This window comes from Diceros bicornis (genome assembly GCF_020826845.1).
Source record: "Diceros bicornis minor isolate mBicDic1 chromosome 27 unlocalized genomic scaffold, mDicBic1.mat.cur SUPER_27_unloc_1, whole genome shotgun sequence".
Classification (NCBI taxonomy): Eukaryota; Metazoa; Chordata; class Mammalia; order Perissodactyla; family Rhinocerotidae; genus Diceros; species Diceros bicornis.
The window spans coordinates 191866-203107 of NW_026690889.1; the positions used below are offsets into that span (position 1 = coordinate 191866).

General features: G+C 47.7%; 1 pseudogene; it reads left to right on the forward strand.

The window, feature by feature from the left end:
• Positions 1 to 11242, forward strand: part of LOC131401951 (butyrophilin-like protein 9) — a 52496-nt pseudogene that overhangs the window by 39644 nt on the left and 1610 nt on the right.

Here is an 11242-nt window from a genome sequence, read left to right on the forward strand (position 1 = left end):
AAATGAAGTGCACAGAAGCCAGAGAAAAGAGCGAGGGCATGCCGGGTGGCAGGGAACAGCACGTGCAAAGGAGCTGCTGCGGGAATGGCAACACTCATGGAAACTGCAGAAAACAGACTAGCCTGGGGGAGTAGAGGGGCCACATGGAGACACCATCGAAGACGACGACCAAATGAAAGATCGTCATAAACAGAACTCCCCAAGGCAGGATTTAGCCTTTAGATAGGAAAACCCATGAGGCAGGGAGCCCACAGATTATTTCTGATACCCTTTGTTATCACAGAAGCTGTACTTATGCATTATACAAAAATTAGGAAATCAGACAAAGGAAAAATAAGAAAACATCTATTCCCATCATGCGGAAGTTACCACCATCAACAATTTGGTATATCTCCTTTCAGATCTTTTTCTCTGCACATTTATGCAAATATGTATTTTTTTAGTCAAATAAGAGAATAGTAACATTTTTTTGACATTTGGTTTTTTTTTGGTCAAAGATTCCATTTCATCGAATGCCCTGGCCACTTTTATATAATTGTCCCCAAAGTAGCATTTGCAGCTGGTTGGGTCAAACCAATAACCAGTCCAATACCACACATTGTATCTGTTTGTAAAGTGCCTTGTGTATTTCTTAATCTGGCACATTCACATTTTCCATGACAATTACTTGTTCAAGAAACCGAACCAGTCGTCCTGTAGTGTGTCTCATCTTCCTCATTTGAAGGGTTTACTGTCAATTCCTGAGCTGCAAAGGGGCGTGATAAAAACATGTTTGAGGAGGGCTGATTTTGTCCGTTGTTCTGGCTTCTCGTCCTAGAGGCGCTCGACGAGGAGGTCAAGGTGGTAGGCCCCGAGGAATCCATCCTGGCGCTTGTCGGGGAGGAGGTGGAGTTCTCGTGCCCCCTGTCGCCGTACCTGGACACCCAGCACATGGAGATCCGCTGGTTCCAGAGCGGCCCCTCCGACGTGGTGCACCTGTACCAGGACGGGCAGGAGCTCCACGGTCGGCAGATGGCGCAGTTCCAGAACAGGACCCAACTCGTCACGGACGAGATGGCCGATGGCAGCATGATCCTGCAGCTCCGCGGCGTCGTCCCCGCAGACCAGGGCCCATATGGGTGCCAGTTCTTCTCCAGCGACTTCTCTGGGGTAGCGGTCTGGGAGCGGAGGTAGCAGGTGCGTGACCCGGGCAAGCCTCAGCAGGGAAGAGGGAGGAGGGGTCCATTTGGATAGAACTGCTTTGCTCAGGAGTAGAGAGTCACAGTGAAAAGGAAAAATATCTCTAATTAAAAAAAAAAAGATTAAAAAGAAAGATTCATTAGAAAACGAACAAAAGAATTGTTCATAAAAAAGATACACAAATGGCCCTTAAACACATGAAAAGATGATCACTTTTACTCATAATGAAGGAAAGGCAAATCAAAGGTGAGATGCAGTTATTTTACTTATCAGATTGGCAAAAATTCAACAGCTGGACCACACGTTTTGGTGGAGCTGTTGGGAAGCAGGCCCTCTGCTCTGAAGACATGGACAGAGTTCAAAGTTCAGAGGCTCTGGTGCCGGGGAGTTTGGCAATAGCTAACAGGACTGTCTGTGCATCCACCCTCTGGACAGCAGTCACACCTCTAGGAGTTTCCGCTGAACATACACCTCCCACACCTCCAGTGTGACAGAGGAGGATGTATAAGTTTCACTTTGTGGCCTTATTTGTAATTGTTAAACAGTGGAAATGACTGAAATGTCCAGGCACAGACGCTAAGTATGGTCCATCACACAATGGAGTGAGTCATGCTGTGCAGCTGGAAAAATGAGGAGGGGCTCCATGAACCAGTGTGGAGTGATTTCTAAGATGTTGTTAAGACAAAAAAGCAAATTGCAAAAGAGGTTCTCTAGCGTGTACACTTTTGTGTAAGGATGATGGAGAAACATTGCACAAAAGAAACACAGGAAGGATAAACTAAAAACGAACAAAACTGCTGCCTTAAGAAGGGGGGTGCATTGGGATGAAAAGATAGAGAATGGTCTGGGGCTGTCTTGATATACATTTTTTACAGTATTGGTGTTTAAACCATATTAATGTTTTGCAAATTCAAAATAGAAGGCTAACTCCACAAGGATGGGGAGATAAAGGAATGCATATGACACAAGCCCTTGAGCTCTGGTGGGATCCAAGAGACAGAAAACAAGCTATTGAAATTTGGGGTGAGGCTATTCTTCATTCTAAGGGACTGTCCCATGCATAATATGACTAAATGCCAGTAGTCCTTCCCTGCCAAATGGCCCCCCTCATATTTCCAAATGCCCCTCAAGGGTAGTACTGTCCCCATGTCCCACACAGCACAACTGATTTAGACTGTTATTATAGTCCACGGGTGGGGGCTGTGAGCCCACATGTGTGTTAAGAGCAGTCACAGTTTGTGATGCCTTACGGTGACTGCAAATGCTGAGTAGTGGCATGAACTTCACGTACAAGTTCTGGGAAGGAGCCTGATCTTTCCCACTCCTCCTGCCTCTCCCAGGGCTGGGCTCAGACCCTCATATCTCCCTTGAGGGCTTCAAGGAGGGAGGCATTCAGCTGAGGTGCAGCTCCAGTGGCTGATACCCCAAGCCCAAGGCTCAATGGAGAGACCATCAGGGACAGTGCCTGCCTCCAGAGACGGAAGCCATCATCCAGGACGCCCAGGGCATTTTCAGTCTGGAAACATATGTGGTCGTCCGAGAGGGGGCCCACAGCAACGTGTCCTGCTCCATCCAGAACCCCCTCCTGATCCAGAAGAAAGAGTTCGTGGTCCAGATAGCAGGTCAGTGGATGCTGGCTCACCCTATCCTCGCAGTTATCATGTCCTCCATGTCCATTGTCCCAAAGGCCATCTTTAAGGACACAGTGGTACTAGGTCCTGGCTGTGTTGGGGGTGGGCTGACTTTGACACCTAAAAAGTCAGCAATTTGGATATCAGGAACCTACTAAGAGTGCAATTGATAACCCAAAGAGTTAATGGGCGAGGCCCCAGAAAGCCAACATTTATGTACCAAAGGCCGTGCCGTCAGACCCTGAAATAACTCTCCTCATGAGGGGTCATCATGAGAGCCCGTGTGTTCCTGATGTCATCCCTCAAACAATATTTATTGAGTACCCAAAACCACAGTGTACGCAGAACCCTTGCCCTCAAGCTGACCTATTCCAGTGGCGGAAACAAGCAAAAGAGTGGATTACATCATAGCTTAGAGAGTGTTTGGTGTATAGAGAACAAAGGAGCAGGGAGCGCTGGAAGGCGTGGTGGGGTGTGTATGTGGATTGACAGGTCAGGAAAGAAATTGCTTGGGCAGTAAGTTCAAGGTGAGGCCATTATCTAGGATCAAAGTGTTATTATGAGACACGCACTGAAGGGTCTAATGTTCATGGCTCCAATTATTTTAAATCTTGAGTATAAACCTAACCTATGAGCCATTTTTCACATTGGTCCAAATCAATAGTTACATTATCATAAGAAAGAAACCTCACCCTTATAAGCGATAACTTGACCTCAGGGAAGAGGACTTGACAACACCATGTGTTACACATAGTTCATCTGAAATTCACCTAGTAATTGGAGTGGCCATCTGTGTTAGCTAATTGTTTTTATCCAAAGGAAAAATAAAACACCTTACATCTCTATGACAAGCACAGTAGTTACAACTTGGAACCTGGCTAGGAAGTAAAACTTATGGCATGGAGCTAGGGACACTTTCTCCTGGGATGTTTACATTCCAAAGAAATGGCTCTGAGCTCCTTAAAAAAAAAAAGAAAAAAATTCTAGCTTGTGCTGGCCAGAGGCTAATTCAGCTTTCAAAAGGATTTGCGTACAATCTCAAAGGGGTAGAGAAAGGATTTACAAGTTTTTTAAAGGAAATACTCTAAGAAAAGGGAAAGGGGGAGTATCTTTCCCTTTTTGCACCAGAGAAAATCCGTTTTTTTCCTTCTTAGATTTGTTTATCCTTTAGAAAGGGTGTGAGTCACACAGATATCTGCAAGGAGGTCATTCAGCTAGAGGGAATAGCAAGTGCAAAGGTCCTGGGATGGGAATGTGGGTGGCTATTGGAGGAGCAGGGAGGAGGCAGGAGAGGCTGGACAGAGGGACAATGTTGAGATTTCAGGTCAGGGTGGCATCTGACTCTGAGCCCTAGCTCTTAACTCTTAGATCAGTGCTTTGCAAACCATTTGTGGTGAAAGACCAATCCATTGTGGCCCAATGCTTCTGTACAAGACAATAAAAATGCATTGCTAGAAAAATAAAATTAAAAACAAAAGAATATGTTGTGCTAAGTGAAATAAGACACAAAAGGACAAATACTGTATAATTCCACTTATATGTGGCACCTAGAACAGTCAATTCATAGAGACAGAAAGAAGAGAAGTTACCAGGGGCTGGGGGAGGAAGGAATGGGGAGTTACAGTCTAATGGGGACAGAGTTTCAGTTTCGGAAAATGAAAAAAGTTCTGATGGTGATGGATGCATAATGTGAATGTACTTAATGCCACTGAACTGTAAGCTTAAAAATGGTTAAGATGGTAGTTTTTATGTTATGTATATTTTACCACAATAAAAAAGGAAAATATATTTTTTAAAAAGACCACTGAGATAAAAGCACCAATTTTTTATAATTGTCTTCAATAGACACAAAATTATTATCTTAAAATGCCACAAGAATTTCTAAAGGGTTACTCTCCATTTTTGTACCTATCTCTTTACTGTGTAGCCACTGTGGATCTGCCCTGAGCCACATCCTGCCTCTGGGCAGATCCTCCCCAGGGAGCCTGGAGAGGACAGAGGGGCTTTGCTATCAGTTCTTCCAACGGTGTGAAGAAAAGTAGAAGCCAAGTATTTGCAAGGAGCAGGCGGATGACTTGTGGATTCCATGGTGAGGGTAGAGAGCAATAATTCACTGGGCTCCAGATATCAACAACACACCTCGGATTCTCCTGATCTTCAGGTGCAGGGCGAGAGTAGAAGAAGCGGAGGAGGCCAGGGCACTGGTCGCAGGGGCGTCAAGCCGGGGGAGTGGGCGGCCGCTCAGCCCCTGTCCTTGCACGTCCTGCAGTTGGCAGCACTTCCCCCTTTCCGCCGAGCAGCTTCAAGATCGCCGCTCTTCCTCGGGATCCACCCCTCGAGAGCAGGTCCCAGTCCCACTTTACAGATGGCTTCGGTGGGGCCAAGGGGGTTGAATGCGCCAACAGGTCCCTCGGAAGGTTTTCCGGCACGCAGGGGCCGGAACAGTGTCATTTAGTGTCTTCGTGGCGCCTAAATCGGGACAACTCCCTGTGGGGTGTTTTCCAGACGTATTTTCACCCGGAACCTCCCCCTGGAAGAGAGCTTTCCTCGGGACTCTGGCGGCGCTGCCGCTCCTCCCGGCTCTGCCCAGGGCGCTGGCGCTGCACCTCTCTCGCGAGCAGCGGAGGGCCCGAGCTACCAGGCGGCCCTGCCGGGAGGGGCGGTGGGGGCGCCGTCCCCCCGCGGGCGGGGCTGAGGCGGGAGGGGACAGGCGGGAGCGCGCACTCACGTCCTCTCCCCTTTCTTCCTCCTGGCAGAAAAGCTGAAGGAGCAGGCAGAGAAGGACAAAGGTATCCAAGGGAGAGGCGCGCTCTTCGCTCCCAGCCCTGACAGCAGAAGGGAGGGCGGTGGGTCCAGAAGGCCGGTACTGCAGACCCTCGGGCAGGGCAGATAGGGGGCGGCCGAGGGGTGCTCTTCCGCTTCCTCAGCCTCGGGGCCCGCCCCTCCCTCGCGTCCACCCCAGCCTGCTCCCCAGAACGCCGGGGCCCGAGGCTGTGCACTTTGGGGAAACGAGGCTTCGGTGTTCATCGTCGAGATTTCCCTCTTTTCTTCATTTCTTCTCCAGGGAAACTCACAGCGGAACTGGGTAAGTTCTGGGTGCCGCGCACACGGTGCTGGCCTGCGGGCTAGTGGGGTAACCCTGCTTGCGCACAGTGGAAGAAAGAGTTCAATGAGTTTAGGCTCCCTTTGAAGAGCGATGGATGGCAACGACCCATCCCTCTGTGCCTCCCACCTCTCCACTCCCAGCCTGGAGCGCAGCTGCCAAGGAGGTCTGGCCTGAGACCCTGTGGACAGACCCTGCCAGCCCCTCACCTGCAAATTATACGCTTCAGTTACAATTACACGTCTACTCCCTCCTGTTCATCGTCCTGGAATGTCCTTCTCTCTTGAATACAAGTGCCACTGGCAAGGAACGCCTTTAATTTGCACCAAAGTGGAGTGAATTATCAGATTCATTTTTCTACCTACAGGGACTTAGCACCTTGAAACCATGGTGCGTGTGTGTGTGTGTGTGTGTGTGTGTGTGTGTGTGTGTGTACAGAGGAGGGGAGAGTGAATCCAAAGGAAGGGGAATGGAGAAGGCCGCTATGGGTAGGAGGAAGACCTAAAGAACCACCTTGCCGGCTCCAGTAAAACTCCAGACAAAATTGTGAGGTTGGAGAAGTTTGTCTTGCAGCCTACCCAGTCCTGAAGGGGAAAAAGGAAACCCAAAAAAACCAACTATAATAAGTCATTAACACTGTAGTTGGAATTAGTGTATGGTGTTGCCTTTCCCAGGAGCATTTAGTTTTAAAAGAGGGTCTGGGGGGCCGGCCGGTGGTGTAGTGGTTAAGCTTGGCCTGCTTTGCTTTGGTGGCCTAGGTTGGCAGGGTTCGAGGGTTCAGTTCCCGGTGTGGACCTACACCACTGGTCAGCCATGCTGTGGCAGCAACTCACATACAAAAAAGAGGAAGACTGGCACAGATGTTAGCTCAGGGCCAATCTTCCTCAGGAAAAAAAAAAAGAGGACCTAGCATGAAAAAATCAAAGGAATGCGTTTCTAATGGCAAAATATCAGTCTTGGTATCTGGCCAGGGGAAATAATTGTGTGTGATGTCCTCCCAGTCCTTTAAATAATGTACCCGGGAAGCCACGCTGAGGCTCCTGCAGGACCTCCTCCCCAGGAAAGCATGTGATTTCAGGGCAAAAGAGCAGTAGCCCCTTCAGCCATGAGCCCTGGGAAGAGGCTCCTGAGTACCAAGAGTGTTGTCCCTTCTGGCCCTGTGCAGATCTCTGCTTTAGAGCAAGGAATAGGATGAGGCGTAAGAATCCTGCAGATGGGCTTCTTTTTTTAGGGTGATGCAGAGACAAGGATGGGGTTGGGGTGAGTAGTGGTTCCCAGTGGCCTTACTGCCTTGGGAAGGCGTCTCCATTTATCCCCAGGCTGATGTTTTCCCTGCGTTTTGCTTACAGGGAAGCTTCAGACACAACTTGGTAAGTGACCGTTCTTAGAACTATTTCTTCTTTAGCATCTGGGTATCCATGTGTGTTCTTCTCATCTCCCAACTAGGTATGATGCCCAGGCTGGAAACCTGCTGGCTGTATGGGTGGCAGGAGAAAGGGGAGAGGGGCAGGGGTGGGTGCAAAATGCATCATGTGAGCAGGGAAGCTGCAGGGACCTGGTGTTCTGATTCCATTTTCCCTTGGCTGCTTCAGACTGGAGAAGAGCTGAAGGCCACGCCGGTGAGTGAAGCTCATGTCCCTCCCACTGTCCACTTTACATCTCAGCATCCCAGTCATTGCTATGATTAACCAAACATGCTTCATTCTGGTTTATTCCACAGCCACATGGCATATATTAATCTATGTCACTTGGTAGAGGTTATATCTGAGTTTTACTTCTGCATTTACTTTTATATTGTCCTGAGGTGTAAGCATACTGTAAATCATTGGTGCCAATCCTGGTTGCACATCAGAGTCATCTAGATTCCTGGTGCCCACTCTCAAAGACTCTGACTCATGGGTCTGGAGTGGGCATGTTACCCTGTATGTAACTATTTCTCCCTGTACCTTCTTCCTTTCCCCCCATACAGCATACAGACTAATGTGTATCTTTATTTTGTATATACAGTCATGCACCACATAATGACGTTTTGGTCAACGATGGACCGCGTATAGGATGGTGGTCCCATAAGATTAGTACCAGACAGCCTAGGTGTGTAGTAGGCTGTACCATCTAGGTTTGTGTACACGCTGTGATGTTCACACAATGATGAAATCGTCTAATGACGCATTTCTCAGAACGTATCCCCATGGTTAAGTGATGCATGACTGTATTCTTGCAAAACGTGAATTGCTGTTTTGTGCACATACATTTTAGTTTCTGTAAATAACATTTATAGTCTCATGCTGTTCCTTGCTTTTCTCACTCATCACTATGTTTTACCTTCCTCCACATGTACATCTGATCTGTTTCTCCTTCCTGCTGCAGAGCACCCATTTTAGCCAGCCACTCTCCTGGAGACCTCAAGCCTGCCTCTTACTCCATACCACCACAAACAACGCTGAATGAGTAGCCTCAACTGTGTAGTCTTCTGGCTGTGTGTGGAGATTTCTCTGGGATGTATGCCCAGGAGGGGAGTTGGTGGCCCATGGGGGATGTGTCACAAGTGGGGTAGAGGGACCCTCTGAAGGCAGCACCATTATCCTGCCATTGGCAGTGCCTTGAGGCTCCACGTGCCCACATGCCACATGAGCCTGCTTTCTAAGTTAGCCAGTCAATGAGGATGAGTGATTTCTCGTTGTGCTTTTAGTCTACACTCCTCTGAACGCTAAGAAGTCTGGACCTCTCTTTATATGCTAGTTTTGGGGCTTCGTTTTCTGAAAATTGCCAGTTTGTGGCCTTTGCCCTTTTTTCCTATGGGATGCTGTCTCTTTCTTATTGATTCACATGAGTTCTTTTATATATATATATATATATAGGATATTAATCCCTCATTGATATTAAACATTGTGAATTCCTTCTTCTATTCTGTCATCTGCTCTTTGCTTTGTCTGTGTTGCCCCTTATTGAAAAGAAATCATTAATTTCGATAAAATCTAATTCATCAAATTTGTACCCTGTGTTTTTGATGTTTTGTTGAAGAGGAGCTTCCTCACTCTTAGGTCACAAAGATATTCTCTTACACTTTCTTTTATTCACTTTATGTGTGTTATGTGTAGGTCTTTAATCCATCTGAAATTCACCATTTTATTTGGTGTTAGGTGAGACTCCAGTGATTTTTCTCCATATGGTGAGTCAGTTTTCCCAAAGCCAGCTGCTCTGCTGTCTGTGATCCCCCCACTGATGTGGGGTCACCTTCAGTGCATACTCAGTTCCCATGTCGAGAAGAGTCTGTCCATTGGGCACCTAGCACTGCATTGTTTGTACTGGTGTGGCTTTTATAGTACCTGCAAGTACAAGTTGTCCTCCATTTCCGCTTTCTTTTTAAGATTAATGGACCTCCTTAAAATAGAACTTTTAGGATAAATTTATGAAGTTCCTAAAAAAAAATCTAAATGTAGTTTTACATGGAATTGCTTTGAATTTATAGATAAAGTTAGGGAGAATCAGCATCTTTATAGAATTGAGTTATTCTATGCAAGGGCTGTATGTTTTTAAAGTCTACTGGTTATTCTGATGCAAAAGCAGGGTTGGAAGGCCTTGCTGTAAATTTATGGAGCTCTGAAAAGATCTTCTATTGCTTTTGCTACATGTTGCTTAACAACAGGGATACATTCTGAGAAATGCCTCATTAGGTGATTTTGTCATTGTGTGAACATCGTAGAGTATATTTACACAAACCTAGATGGTATAGCCTACTACACACCTAAGCCATATGGTGCTAATCTTTTGGGACCACCGTCATATATGCGCTTTCTCATTGACCAAAACGTTGTGTGGTGCATGACTATATTTTACAACTTGGTGATCTCTCTATTGTAACACAGAACAAGATAAATTTTTTTTATTTATTTATTTTTCCCCCAAAGCCCCAGTAGATAGTTGTATGTCATAGCTGCACATCCTTCTAGTTGCTGTATGTGGGACGCGGCCTCAGCATGACCGGAGAAGCCGTGCATCGGTGCGCGCCCGGGATCCGAACCCCGGCCGCCGGTAGCGGAGCGCGCGCACTTAACCGCTAAGCCCCAGGGCCGGCCCGAACACAGAACAAGATAAAATGAAACAGAAATCCACTTAGAAAGGCTCACGTTAGGAAGGAGGCAAGACAAGATATCTAAAGGACATCTTAAGACTGGAGCCATGCTCAGCTGAGTCTCCTGGGGACTGAACTGGTCAGAGCTGAGGCTTCATTTCTGTCCTTCAGGGCATCCCAGCCGCATGTATTGGTTCTCTTTTCCCACATGCTGTGTTCTCCTGCTTTGCCCAGCACAACTTCAGCCTGTGTGCAGCCTTGGTATAACCCAGCACTGAAATGCGCCCCCTACCCAATCCCAAATACCCGGGAAAATTCCATGGTGGGCCCAGACCCGCCTGGATCCAAACCAACTGTCATGGTGAGAATGGGGTTATTCAGTTTGCAGGCACCCCTCATGCATCTTGAGCCTCCTCGAGGTTCCAGAGTTCCTGACTCAGATCTCTGACCTGCTTTTTCTTCTCTGTTTGGTTTCAGAGTGGAGAGCAGCCCAACAATCTGCAGGTAACTGAAGCCAAGGAACTGTGACTCAGACAGAAGGGAGGTGGAAAGATCTGAGATTAGAGGGCCTGTCCAGAGCCGAGTATGGGGCCTGCACACACAGACACACAACATGATACATATTTCTGCGTGTGCACACATTTACACATACACGCATTGCACGCGTGCATGTGATTGCACTCACAGGCTCCCACAGGCACGCATATTGCTTTCTGGGTTTTAGTACACTAGGTTTGTTTCCATCTGGTCGGAAGGCTGCTACCAGGGCCTGTTTGCAGGAAAGAATACAGAGTTTGTGAGGAACCTCTCATCTGACTGAAGGATCCCTGGGGTTCCCATCCATCAGATGGGTGTGTTTTGGGGGATGGGGTGTTGGACTACCTGGCACTGGACTAGATAACCTCAGCAGTCTCTTTCAGTTTTAAAATCCTAATATTGCCATAAAACCGAGGCCCAGAGCTCACGTGGTGATCTCCAGGTCACACAGGGTGGTGGCACCGGCCAGGACTAGAACCAGCCCTGAGCTCCTCCTTGACCAGAACTTGGGGAAGTGAGCCCGCCTCTATCCCCACGAATCTACCTTGTTTGCTATCTCTGCTCTCCATGGCACCTAGTATGGAATTGAAGAACCTTCCTGTCTGGGCAGGAAATAGGATTCCTCTTAACACTTTCAAATGCTGGGCAGTGACTTGCAGGCCAGTTCAGCCTCAGGGGGTGTTTGGGGTAGGGGTGCATGTGAGGATTCCACGGATTGCT